Source organism: Homalodisca vitripennis, unplaced genomic scaffold, assembly GCF_021130785.1.
Source record: "Homalodisca vitripennis isolate AUS2020 unplaced genomic scaffold, UT_GWSS_2.1 ScUCBcl_11063;HRSCAF=20199, whole genome shotgun sequence".
Taxonomy (NCBI): domain Eukaryota; kingdom Metazoa; phylum Arthropoda; class Insecta; order Hemiptera; family Cicadellidae; genus Homalodisca; species Homalodisca vitripennis.
In genome coordinates, this window is record NW_025787176.1 from 840 (window position 1) to 15,539 (window position 14,700).

At 34.3% G+C, this 14,700-nt stretch overlaps 1 long non-coding RNA gene across 1 annotated transcript; it reads right to left on the reverse strand.

The window, feature by feature from the left end:
• Nucleotides 1-1,157: 1,157 nt before the first annotated feature.
• Nucleotides 1,158-13,695, reverse strand: LOC124374900. Its single transcript, XR_006923625.1, has 3 exons — nt 13,676-13,695; nt 3,136-3,361; nt 1,158-1,202 (listed from the first exon to the last, which is right to left on the reverse strand). It is a non-coding gene; the product is annotated as an uncharacterized LOC124374900 (long non-coding RNA).
• Between the last annotated feature and the right edge of the window lie 1,005 nt (nt 13,696-14,700).

Consider the following 14,700-nt stretch of genomic DNA (forward strand, 5'->3'; position numbering starts at 1 on the left):
AGTGTTTGTTTCAAAATAGTTTACTAACAATGTTTTTCTAACATAAAAAGTAAACATCAATAAAAAGAAAGGCTCGCGATCTCCAACTTAGCGAGAATACAGTTTTCTTGCCGTATTAGAATCAGATGGAATAGTGGTTGATGGTGCTTTGAGTGACGAATCTGCTGAAAGTCCGCCTAACTATAATACCTATGTACAAAAGTGGTGTAAAGTTTAAATATTTTTACAAAATGTACATTATTTTATAAGTAGAAAGTAGTTTTCAGAGAATTTTTGGTTTCATAGTGGAAAATAAATTATAAGCATTATAAAGGAAGCTAAATAGTGTAAATAAAACAAAAAAGTAAAAATGTAACTTTCTAAAAAAAATTAACATGATTTTTTTTGTTTTTTCAAATATTATACCAAAACTTTTTATGTGTTTATTCAGTTTTAATTCCTCTTCTCAAGTGATAGTATGTGTTTATAGTGGAAATATTTTTTTAAAGTACTAAATTTTTCATGTGAAACTGGAAAAAATATATAAAAACTTAGTTGTGTAATATGTTCTTTACTATTTTAAATTTTTTTTAAGTTCATTTACATCTTAGAGAAATATTAATTTGCTTTTTTATAGTCTTTTTTTAATAAAGGGAATTTAATTTTACTGCAAAAAACAATGAAAACAATTAGGAAAAATATTCTCAATATTTTGTAATTTTTTAACAAGTTTTATTTTTTTAGTTAAAAATACATTGCACCACACCAAAAAACGGGCTGTGAAATATGTGCTGCTTGCTGGAGATATGCTTGTGATGATACTTGCTGAAAATATGCCTATTCCCCCTACTGTTTTGGCACACTCCTGCCTCTAATATCTGCCTGGACCTGGCATCCGTTCCATGCAGTAGTATCATGTGCACAAAATCATACTGGGCATTTCTCAGATACACCAACTTTTTTTTGTGATTTTTTTGTTCTGGGGCAACTAACACATAAAAAAAGGGTGTTAATATCAAAATTATTTTTACTAATACTAAAATAATTATTAATTACCTGGAGCTTCATAAGGCAAAGGCCAATAGGTTGAAGGTGTGAAGTGTAATTGTGTAGGTGATAGAAACGATGGATGATAGGCTGATAGTGGAAAAAAAAAAAAAAAAAAATTCTCAGCCTGATCAGACTGAGGACTGAGGAATGCTGTATTTCTCCTCTATTGATTTCTGAAACACAATATCTAGTTGAAAATACTGAACAAAACTAAAATAGTACATTAATTTGCTTTTAACTAAATAGTTTACTACCGGTCTATGATAATATTTTTACCTATGGTAGGATGCTTTCACTAAAGACAAGATACTCTCCAACACAGTAACCTGACACTGAGAGAGTTCTAGCCTACCTGGATAAGAAATAGTGCATTAATAGACAATAACATTATCTGGATTAAGAACTATATTAATGAAACAGCTACTAAACTGATTTGTGTGTTTCGTGTTTAAGTGTAGATCAATAGACAATAGACAATAGACAATAGACTTTATTTACATAATCTTGGAGATTAGCATTAGCGTCAAGTTACAAATCATTAAAAAAATGTTACAGATTTTTCTGAAAGTTATCTGTAAGTTTCTGTAAGTTTATTATTTAATTACATTGTCCTTTCTATGAAACTATGAAGTATACAAAATGTACATATTTATTTGTTTGTTTGTGTGAGTGTTGTGTGTATATAAAAGAGTTCTTTAGTGCGATAATTGTGTATTTGACCTTCATCTGTATTCTTATAGATTTCATGCTTTTTCTTTAATTAAATAGATTTTTTACTTTGATAAGACGTATTATAGTCATTGATAGTTGGAATAAATAAAAAGGTTTCAATTTCTCTTTCAGAGTTTATAATAGAAATGGTTCATAGTACCATAGAAGTTTTCACTGAGAAAAAACCCTTTCATACAAAAATTAAATGTTACTATTTTTAGTACTATTCCCTTGATATCATAATAATTGTATTTATGATTCTAATATTTATGTTTGGAGGATTTGAACAAGTAACTCAATAATTTATCTATGATTTTGGTCTTCTTGCAAAAGTTCACTATCTCCCTTATAAACTAAATATATCAAATCTAATCTCCATAGTGCTATACATTGGTGTAATCAGGGTTAGTTATCGTATCAGTTTATAATAAAACAAATCATCTTTAGAAATAAATAAAAAAAGGATTGTGATAGTTAATAAAATTTTCCTATATTTAAGTTTTATAAAATTCGAAAGTACGTGCCTGTAAAAAGATTTTCATAAAGCTTTGTTTTATTATAACTTACTATAAGTCTTTGAAGCAGCATTTGTCTTCTTCCCCAAAAACTATACTTTAGCCACTTTACAATATTTGTTTATTTAAAAAAAAAAGGAAAATGCTTAAAAAAGTAAATAAGATAACAACTGTGTGATGTCGTGGCACTGTAAGCTCAGGGATCACAAAATGGCCACTAAAAATGAATACCCGAATGCACAGAATTACTACACAGTTCAAATACAAATAAAAACACTTCACCTTTCTGGAATTGCAAATAAAAATTCAAAAACCCACATTTTATATAATTATGAAACATTTGAATTTTTTTATTGACTTGACATCGTAAAGAATGCTAAATGTGTGCCTTATTTATATAGATTGAAAACTATAAATTCTATGTAAAATGCTCAATTCTTCCCTATGTTTGCAGCAGGGGTTGAAACACTTCAATTACTATCATTGTTATTTTTTGAAATGGGTGCCAATAACTGATTGTGTTGTGATGAGGCCAACTCAGTGTTTTAAATATCTGGCTGGTTAGTATATTTTAACACTGTTGGTAGTAATGGAATTTTATCTTCAGTGTGGAGTGTTGTGAAATCACAGCTGTCTAGGATACATGGAATTACAACAAAATCGATCATGAAACTTTTAGATAAATAAAGTAGTTATGGACATTGACTTTAAAATATGACTCAATACTTTTATGAAACTCTTTAACACATTTTGAAGTCGGTTTTAACTAAATAAACTATTAATAACCAAACGTATCCAGGTTATAACAATCAGCTACATTGTTATAGTTATAGTTATATATATTAAAGTTACAGTTTTAATACTATATCATATGACTCACTATAACTTTGTCTCTGACGTTGTACAAGAGAGGAAGGTGTTCTGCAGTCAGATCTCGAATGCTTCGTATTCCTCGGGGACGAACTATTGCTAACAAAATAGAGAGTATCAATCTGCTTTCCATCCCATTTCAGGTCTGGCAACAAAACAAAACCTAAGTTTGGGTCTTCATCTTCAACAACTATTCGGTCCACTTCGACTTTGTGTTCCAGTATATTGTACACCCACTGGAACATAAAAAAAAAAACCATTAGATCACTGGGAAAAGAAAAACAGGATTGAAACACATTTCTTGGAATGAAATTCCTAGTTTGAGACCAAACTCCAGGAATTTCTAAAGATATCGAAGAATGAATGGAATAGTATGACGCAAAGCAACAACTTTTACTATTAATTTAAGCCAAAGTATAGAAGTTTCTCACAATGTCTGAAATTAAATGAAACTAAATAAGTGGCAATAACAAAACATAAAACATGAAGATTAATATATACGAGGTGTGTCCAAAAAGTATCCGACCTTGACGTCTGGCATGAACTGACGTTACTAGGCGGCAACGGCAATCTGGTCCCCTTTAAAGTACTCCCCTCCACAAGCCACTACCTTATTCCAACGCTCCTCCCACTTCCGGAAACAATCCATAAATTCATTTTGCGGAATGAATAACAGGTCCTTCGTCGCATTTTGTTTTATTTGTTCAACATCGTCAAATCTTTTTCTTTTCATAGGAATTTTTAATTTCGGAAATAGCCAGAAGTCACAAGGAGCTATGTCAGGACTGTAGGGAGGCTGTCGTATTCCTTCGCACTGCATCTCGTAGCCGGCTTTTTTTTCTCTTAGGACAAGAAGCTTATAAATTGCACTTAGTCCTGTAAGAACCTTTGTTGCTGCTTCCGGAGTGATTAGGATATTCAGGATGGGTAAGGTTAGGGAGTAGGGGCCGCCTCCTATCGAGATCCGTGTGGAAGAATTAGGGTACTACATCTCAAAAGTCATCCCGGAAGAAGGGGATGGCCAGCTCTGATACCAAGCCTCTCCTAGTCACAAGTTAGGCAGGGGGGTGGCACACCCTTGTTGAAGTGTTACACAACAAGAACCTCTGAGGTAAGGGAACAAACCCACCACCAACTCCCAACTCAGTCATCCCTTTCCACAGTAGACTAGACCTATCTATTAAGTGCGTTTAATGCTTCATAACCAAACGTACTCAATAGTTCATGTGTCAGTGCCTGTCTGAAAAACAACTGCTATAATCCGACCATTAAACGCCCCCCCACAGGAGGTGGTGCATCCGTGGGATTGTTCAGTGAGGCCAAGAATTCCCACAACAATTTATTTTTAAAGGAGATAGAAAAATGTTTCCATCCACATCAATATAAAGTCTTTTTTCATAATAAATGTCTGGCAGATGAAAATTGGGAATTTTTTTTTAGATTCTTTTTACTTCTGCAGACACAATATTCGACTCCTTCAACAGTTGTTTCATGTTTCTACCACTTAAAAATGTTTGCTGTTCCCCCTTAGGAAAATAAAAGACAAAAGGTAAAAGTTCCAAGAAGAGATTCTTCGGACTAACACCTGGAATTCTGATTTCTAGAAATTTAAATTAACAATTCTATAATGAAATATTCAGGAACACTAACATGATTATAGAATCAAAATCCTTCTATAAGAAATTACAAAAGAATTTATAAAAAAGTAATAACTGCTGCAAAATACATACGGAAATATAACAATGAAACTAAAACATGTTCATACTAAACTTTTCTAAGGACCAGCTTGGAAAAACATTATAAAACAACTCAACAAAATAAAGCAATCTTCAAAATCCATTCAGCTTGATGCCTGATGTGGATAAAAATTAAATCACCGATCCAAATGCAAATAGACTTTGGAATTTAATAAATTTTTCTCCTACAGTGGGCTGGTTCCTCTTGATGCTTGACCGTGAATTGGAACTGGATACAGTCCACCCACACATTAACCCCCTGCTTCATCTAATGGTTCTGAACTCCTAGTTGTGTGTGAGGACGACAAAGTGGCGTACGTGAGTCTGTAAGAAATATTATTTCAGCTAAAACTTCCAATGACATAAATAATGGCATAACTCAATGGTGGCCTTATAAAAACAATTGTTTATCAGCGCCATATTAAAGTCCCATTGACAAAAATCATAAATGTTTTTACTTTTTGAAATAACTGGCAACATTCCCATCCGCACTCCAATTGGCCAAACAGTACGTACCCTGTTTTCAAAAAAGGCGATCCAAAGTTAGCGGGTATATAACTATTCGGACCAATTCTCAATTTTACCTGCTTTTTAGACAAAATTTTTGAAAAAAACTGTTTCCTGGAACCGACCTTCTTAATTTAATTTCCTTGGACAAACAATCAAAATTTTTGTGCTGATCTACAATTTGGTTTTCAGACCAGGAAGATCAAACTTTTGGGGAGCAATCACCCAATGCTTGTAGGACTTTATTGTGGAAGGCTTTGAGGGGACACACCAAAGAACGCTCAGTGTCTTTCTTTGATCTCTCAAAAGCGTCTGTTGATACTGTGTAATCAATGGTATCATTGCTACACCAAGCTGGACAGGCTGTGGATGGTACGAGGGAACAAGCACATCGACTCAGTGGCTTCCACTCAATGACCTTGAGCAGTAGAAGTACAATGTGTTCAGGTGTCCTCAGAATGCCAGTATCAAGTAACTAATTCATTAGAATATTACCAAGGAGTCCCACACGGTGATTCAATACTTTGGGTCCTGTCCTTTCTTCTTGATTTATAAGTGGAATTTAAATATCCATTGCCGTCCAGCCTTATATGGGAAAATCATTCAATACGCAGATGACAACGACTCTCTGTATTTTCCGGGCTGATTCTCTAAACTTACTCATTGAGAAGATTCAAAACCTTCATTGATTCTCTAACTCCTTGCATTTACAAAATTTTCTGGTAAATAAATCTCAAAAACTAATCATGGAAAAAGCACAAATTACATTCAACTACTTCTGTTTCTACGTGGAGAGCCTCTCAATTGAATACTTATGAAAACCCTCAACAGTAATGATGGATAACATTGTTCTGGAAGAAAACTGATTCTGCTCAAATTTCTAGGAATACAACCTAGATAAAAGGTCGTTAACCTGGAAAGTTTCACATTGAAAGTGTATGTGCATAAATTGGCAACTGGGAGTTTTGCTTTGTCCTTCGCAATATTATCAAAGTTTTTTCTGTACCGTCTGATCGTCTTAATGATGGCTTACTATGGATTAATATTTCCATACCTGTTCCGTTAACGGAACATTTCTCCTGTGGGGCAGTGTTGTGGCCATATCAAAAACTTGGAAAGAGTATTTCAGGACTGCAGAAAGAAAAAAGACTGTTCGTAGGATCATCGCAAAATTGAAACAACAGGGAGAGTCATGTCGAAAAGTGCCTCTCAGGCGAGCTACAACTTGGCTAACTCTCTACCAAGAGCTTGTCATATTTTAGAGACTTTCATTTTACTGTCGATTTCCAGTGTATAACTTGACGCAGGGCAGTGAATATACACAAATTTACGAGACAAGAGCCTCGGGCGGGGGCGGCGGCTTATCGAGCCCGAACAGCACTAGGGAAACAGCAGCATTTGAACGCCTCCCTTCTCATGCTGGGATCAAATTCATTAACAATCTCCCTGAAACACTAAATTTAGAAAACAGAATCCAAAAAAAATTTACAAAAAAACCTCCAAATTTAATAAACACTCACCTGGTCTGTACTTGTGCTTTTTACCTCACGTTGGCGAAGTTTTATGGAAGCCACACTTGGGGATTGATGGAATTCGCGAAGGGCAGATAGTTGCAATCCTGGGGGTTGATTCCCCAACGAATTATGAATTCTTGTATGTGTATTGGAATGTGTGCTGCGTGCGTTGCGGCAACTGTCATGGAAAAAGTCGAGTGAATGGATTTAGTTTTTAAGATTAAAATACCGTAAAAATTTGGTAAATTATTGACTATTGTAATTTTTTTTTTTTTACAATACAATTGTAATATATATTGTCAAACGCAATAAAATATGATTTCTAATTCTATTCTATTTTCTATACCTATCGAATTGGACCATGAACCCCAGAATCTCAACATTTGCGGTTAGTGATGTGCCGCTACTGGGACATCCATAAGGTTGCCCAGATTGAAGTGGCAACATCGGTTTTGCTGTGCCCAGTGGTAGGTTCAAACTGGAAGGTATACACACCAGCCAGATAGTGATCCCTGCTGGCGTAATCGTAGCCCGCCTTTAGAAACCTCAAAGATAATACTCCTTACTTCACTGTCTGGCCTCCTTTGGAGCACATTCCGTGATGAACACCAATCCCTGGTTAAAAAAATAAAACTGTCAGCTATTGTCTATGGACATTATGCTTAGGAACTTTGGTCTTGCTTTTTTTCGGCTGTTTGCTACTTCGTGAAGTTTTCCACTGTGAAGAGTTTTGAAGGCCTTTGTTTCTAGGGTTCCATAGTCATAAAACCCATGACTCATTCACCCAGTTAATAACTAGTTTTAAATTGTCCTGGGTCCACTTTGTTATCAAATCCAGATTGTCCTGGGCAATTTCAAGTCGGAGCATGTTCTTTTGGTTCTTCCTGTCAGGCCCAAGCCCGAAGGGAACAAATTTTGCCGGAAACACGGTTCATTTTTAAAATCTCTGTTGGGTGGCAAAATGTTACAAACTGACGATTTTGGTATTCCCTAAATCTTCTTCCAAGCCTCTCAGACTAGGTCAATTGACGAGTTTTTTCATTTAATTGCTTGTACACGAACAGTTTAACATTTTCAGCGTTTTCTGGGCGTTGATACGGCCTGCCAGATTCGGTCATCACTCCTCCACTGATATGCTGGCCATTTTTAAACCGCCTCCTAAAAACCTACCTACTTGTATTTGTGAATCCGCCCATAGTAGACTACGTCATCATATCAAACTTTTCCGTATCATTAGTAATCGTTCTCTGATGCTAAATGGCCAAGTTTTTGGTAAAATTTAATGCAAATGCGCTGCTCTCAACACATTTCAGTTCATATTGAAATGAGACGCACGACACCACATGGCAGTACATGTATGGAACATGAGTGCTGCGACTCACCTGAGTGACCGGAATCGTATTCAAATGACCTATATAAGCAATGAAAGGGAAAGTATAGTAGGCTCGCCCCTCCCTCCTCCAATAAATAACTGGTTCGAGCCGGTCGGTCTACACCTCGGTCGCGTACTGGTCGGCGGTCGGATACTTTTTGGACCGACCTTGTATATATATAAATATATATATTTGCTGACACAAAGTTCAAGTTAGAAATAGAAAACACAGCCACTAGCATAAAATATCTAATTATTTAGCTAAAGAATTAATTTCCTATCTTAGCTCTTTTATTTTTAAATTTGTTTCCTTAAGTAAAGTTCTATTTTTGACCAACAAATTCATTCATTCCGTCAGCTGATCCTCCTTAACAGCTCTGTCTATGAAAATACACCAGCAGACTCGTGTATTGTGATGTGTATGCTGATGATACTACTTTAGTCCACTCAGATGTTGATATGTTTAATGTTAAGGCAAAACTCAATAGTTCGCATTTTATAGTGATTTTTTTTTTTTTTTTTATTTTTATTTTGTAACACATAATTTTACATAATCATGGCCCCACCAAGTCAACATGACTTATCGGTGAGGTCCATAATGAAACCCAAAAAAAAGCAAGATACAAAATTACAGTTTCATTAATTATTTGTTTTGATCAGTTTATAGTTCATGCTTTTTCAAGAAAATGTTATATTGCTCTTTGTGTGGCTGTGGTGCTTCTATAACTCCAAATTTTTAAATATTGGCATTTTATATAGCATTAAGGGGATAATACATACATTATTCAGAGTATAAATAGATAATAAATTATATAACTGGATATATAAACAAAATATAAAAATATTGCCCATCAACAAATAACATTCTATAAATAGTTAAATATAAGCAACAAATCTCTAAACATTACAACAACCATAACAAAAAATATCAATACAATAACAATTGATAAATGCCCATCAAACAACAACACATAACTAATAAAATATGACTTAAAACAATTATTATACATTCCTAGTTTTTTTACAAAATCTGGTTGGATCCACAGTAAGTAACGAAAATTTACCCACTCATATTCACGCTTCATTTGTCTGTGCATGTGTGTTGGTGTGTTAGATGTTAGTCCCTAGCCTAGTGAAGATGTAGTTCATGCCTAAGTAGTCAGCTCAAAAATGTTGGGTGTCGTAGTTAATCCATGCATCTGCACTGCCCTTCTCTAAAAACCCAGGAAGTGTTCTCGACAAGGCTTGTCAATGTTCAATCTTGGAAGTAAGTTATACAAATAATAATTGGAACATATAAAAACATCGGGTAACCTCTCAACACTCAAACTTTGTTGGCCCATTCTCGGTATAGAATATTTTGTGGAGAGTCCGTGGTTGTTGAAAAATCCTTTGTTCTTTTTAATTTTGTTGATTCATTTTTATTAAAATTATCCATAATATTTCCTGTATATATATAACTGTTTTTTGGGGATTCATTATAAAGTTTTAAAACACCATTTACATTGTTTTCCAAATAGTACTTATCAAACAACCTATTTTGCAAATTCTTTATAATGTTTAAAATGGGAATGTAGCAAGCATGCACACCCACAATACCCAATAGCCATATCTAATGTTGGAAATTTCACACCAGCGAATTGAATATGCAACCTATCTATTACTCCTTATTATATTTGGTAACTTTATATCACATACAACGATACATGATAGCATGACAACACAAGGATTCAACCTTTTATAGAAGATCCATAACATGTGTTACATTAAATATCAGTTTTCCCTCGTCTAGAGTCAGTCCCCAGAAGTATTCTGAATTTAATCCACTAGCCTTATATTGATCACAGTCACAATTTGAATGTTAATATTAGCATTTTAATGTAGACCAGTCACCAACACATGTAACTTAAACAATAATCTTCTTTCATTAGGTCTGACAATGTTCTGGGGCATAAAAATGCCGATCATGGCTGTCTCTCTGTTTCCGTTTATAATAAAGTTATTTTTATCATGTGCCCCAGTTTAGGTTAAAATTTTAAACATCTCTATTTAGTATCTTTCTCAGATTTGCACTTGCCTAATTTGTCTATGTCCACTTATAATTCTACGTATAAATCCAATCAGCATAGGCTACAAAATTGGCTGCAATCTGTTAATCAGCCATCTAAATAAACCCATTTAAATAAATACAAAAAGCATTATTTGGAGTCTACAAGTAAACTAAACTACCTTGAGGCAACTCCTAATTGTTCATGGTTTCTTTTAAATCACTATATTCATTTTCAACTTTCACAGTAAATTTTCTGTTTCTTTCTTTTTTTTTTTTTCTTTCTTTTTTTTTTCATTTAAATCAAATATGATTCAAACTAACTTAAAAATATTCCTCTTATAACCTATTCCTTCAAGGTGATTTTTAACAGTTTTACTTTGTGTTCCAAATTGTATCAAATAGCCTTAGCTTAAATCGATGAATAAGGACGAGTGCATGGCTTCTACTTATTCCTATAAAACCATTTACTTACTTTTGTTTTGTGCAAATGATTTTATAAAGCGTGTTACAAGTTGGATTTAATTTTTTGGAAAACCCCATAACTGGTTGGGGTTTACAACTTATGTTGTTTTCTTTCAAATATTTTCAATTCAGATAATTCCGAGACACAATACTCTTGCAAATACTTTTTCTCGATGCGAGTTGGCAATATAGCTTATTAGGTCTATAATTACTTAAATTGTTATTTTCCTTATCCATTTAACTCTATATAAAACTAACTGGCCCTTTATTCACAGAAATTTTTAGGCTATCAGGGAAGTACTCCATTTATGTAAATGAGGTGTATTATCATTCATAAGCTATCAACATGTGCAATTTTTCCGGGAGAAAACCATATAACAACCATCTTTAGCTCATAATTTTGTCACTACCTGGGGATGCTTGTCGATTTTATAATAGTATCTTATTATATCCCTTATGGTTCTATACACTGGCAGACGGAGTATATCAAAAGATATCCATTTACAATCTTTGATCTCTATGGATTATCTCGCTATTTGGCCTATAGGGGGCATGTATCGTGATTAGGCTTTTTAACAACCGTCCATTTAAAAAGTAGTGACAAATTGCAAAACCATTCACTTATATCATATTTGTTTACTTGTCTTTCTCATCGCATCCAATTATGGAACTTCATCTACATTTTTTCTTTTTTTTTCCTTCCAAGCAGTTCCTTCCACATTGGACCCATAATTTTGTGGATATACCGATTCTAACATTTTTCACAGATATTGTCGGTTATAGTAGACCGTATTTTTTTTTGATTTTTAATAGCATTATTAAGTATTATTTCTAAAATATCTATTATATATATATATTTCCTATTTCTAAGAATTAGTCGGGTCACCTTTCCCACAACTTACAATTGGCCTATCTACTCGTCTTGTGTCATTTTAATTAAACTGATTATCTCATTCATGGTTTTTTATTCTTTTAGGTTTAGTGATTTTTAGGTTGGACCCCTCTTCTTAATTAAACAATCTATTATAGAACAGAATTAAATTTGTTTGTCAATACATCTCAAAGCTATGATTTATGTATCAACCTTGTATCGCGCTCCGATCAGCTCATTCCATTTAATTTTGTGTTAATTTTAGATTTAACTAGGGCTTCATTCGTACTTGTAAATATGCTTTTCAAACTCTTTCTTCATTCTTTCCCATTCTAATATTCAATGTGAGGGGATAATGGTCCTGGACCATTTTTTGACAAGATGATTCCAGTTTTTGAATTAGGTTTGCTGTCTGCTTCTCATATATAGTATATGATCCAAGACATGGTGATGTTAAATTACCCGCTCTCACTTCTTCTCGAGGGATACAGAAGTTTGCCTCTCTGTAGTCCCAAGGTAGACACAAAAACCGTCTCATTACTGCCAGTGTGCCTATACATATTATCCTTTATGTCTATGTTGGTCTCACCTTTAAATATTAAATTGCTATATGATTTGAATCTAGTTAACTCACTGTTTCATGTTCATTCAGTGTTTGTATTGATGGGTATATACCTGTACTGGGAGTTGGTGGTCTGTACAATAGTGTGGATGCCAAAATTTATTCTGCGGACTTGTGTAACTTCATAATTTCTTAATTTCCAGTGTTAAGGATTCATAAGAGTTTTCGTGTGAATATTTATTGGTGTGTATTGTTAATTTTTGTGATAGTGTATAATTTGATGTGTCCATAATATGTAGCTCATCGAAATGGAAATAACTTTCTGATCGTCTGAACTTGATCAATATTTATTAAAATAGTTCATAAACAATATCATTGTATTTAATTATTTTGTTTTTAAGATTATATATGGAAGATTATTTTTATAAACGGGAATCCTGTTCAACGTTGATATGAAGTTGAGTATACAATAGAGAGCAATACGTTGTTGGCATCATGCCTGTTCTTTCGGCCGCTTTGACGACCATAATATAATTCGTGCCCGCTTGGTGTTCGCACTACGAAACAATATGATCCGCAATGGGTTAAGTGCTGTCCATTGCGCCTAACACGTTTCATTCAATCCCGATATCAACGATTTAATATTTAAAGTGGGCCTCATCAGACATCCAAAATTTTTCAGGACAGGAAATTTGCGTCCTCATTGATTTTGGTCAGTAGTTGTTATCAATAATTTGAGCGTAACTCACCGTCATTTGGTTTTACGAGCTTGAATACAAATCTGAAGCTTGCAAGGATGAAAAGCTGCTAGGCAGTGCAATACTTCTTTGCACACTTCGACGCTCAAGTTGCAATGATGATGGCGATTTTTCGTACAGAGACGACAGGCGGGATCCTTTCCACTGCAACTCGCACATGAATCAACATTTTCTGGGGGTTCGTAACAGTAACTATATGCCCAGGAGGTGTTTTTCTTTTGGCCAAAACCAGTCTCTTCAAAATTCCGAACCCATGAATGAATATGGGGCATGTGAAGAAGGAAATTCGCACCGCGGGGTAGGAATATTATAATGGCGTCGGAACACTAGTTGCTGCAGATGTTGACACTGTCGCCATTTTTTGTAAAACGCTTTCTCATGGAAACGGCACGATTCGCAACCACTCCCATTGGCTCATCAACTCAATGACCGTTACTACTGGGGGGGGGGGGGGGGCGGGGGGCGGATAAACACATAAATGACTTCCATCCCCCACTACTACGAAGATGTACAGGTGTACCAACAGACTTCAAAATTTCCTGTTTCTCTGCGCACCACCCTGTACTTTATATTATCTGACTATAAGTATGGTACCGAATACAAGAAGTATTATTAAGGGTCCTAAATCAGTACACCAGTTTAATATAATGAAGCTATACAAATACAGTAGTAGTTTAAAGAGATTATATCGTTAAATTAATATTGAAGTACATCATACCTGTAGGCTGAACTGTTCTTCGTGACCAAGTGGAGGGTAATGTCTACAGTCTGATTACAGCTCTTTGGTCTCTTCACATTACTATGTGATTGGGGAGATACTCAAAATTTCTGCACCGTGTTTGTCAGTGTGCTGGGAAAATTAGAGTTGTTTTCAATACCGGTGGAAACAAAATAGTTTTCAGTAGAGACTAAAATTATATGTAGAAAAAATGTTTAGAGAATTTATTGGTAGTGGAATCATAAATATGATTCAGTATACATGTTGAACATTAAGGATTAATTTTGTTTTACTTTAGGGGACCCACATTTGAATTTTTATGGTATTTAACAAAAGAGATGTTTTTAGTTTTTGTAGGATAAGTGCAAGATGTCACCTCATAAGGCTTCACCCTAAGCCCACACATATGAAACGAAAGGTATAAAGAATGTTTCAGTATTAAGTATAACTTAATTGAATAAACATTAATATAGTTCAAGTTCCATATAATTTATATAACTTTTTCAGATCTGTTCAGCATATAAACCTAATATAATTTATTGAAGTAAACATTATTGCAGTCATACGTTCTCTATAATTTTAATTTTAATGTCTTTCTGTATGTGTTGGTGCGGATCATAAAACGACTCATTAATTTGTAATAGATAGATAGAAAACAGAACTCTTCTGAACTGAGATCGCTGATCAAGCCGCGAATGTTAGGAATTTGATCCGGTACAGCTCGCTTCTGCCCCCACTCTTTCTCTCTAAGGTTTTCTGATCAGCCCATGTGGGAGGCACCATGAGGGAGCTCGCCATTTATGGAAGGGGCATTTGTAGATCGATACTTTCCCCTAGCCAAGATCACGTTGTCAGACTTGTTACAAATATCAAAACTATCGAATGTAAAGAATCTGAACCTATAGATATTCATAATTAATCATTGCCAGCTGCTTATATTTAAATTTACTTACTGAGTCAGGCTCGTGATATCGACAAAAAAACAATATTTTATAATATGCATAGTCTTTTTATAAAATCTAGGG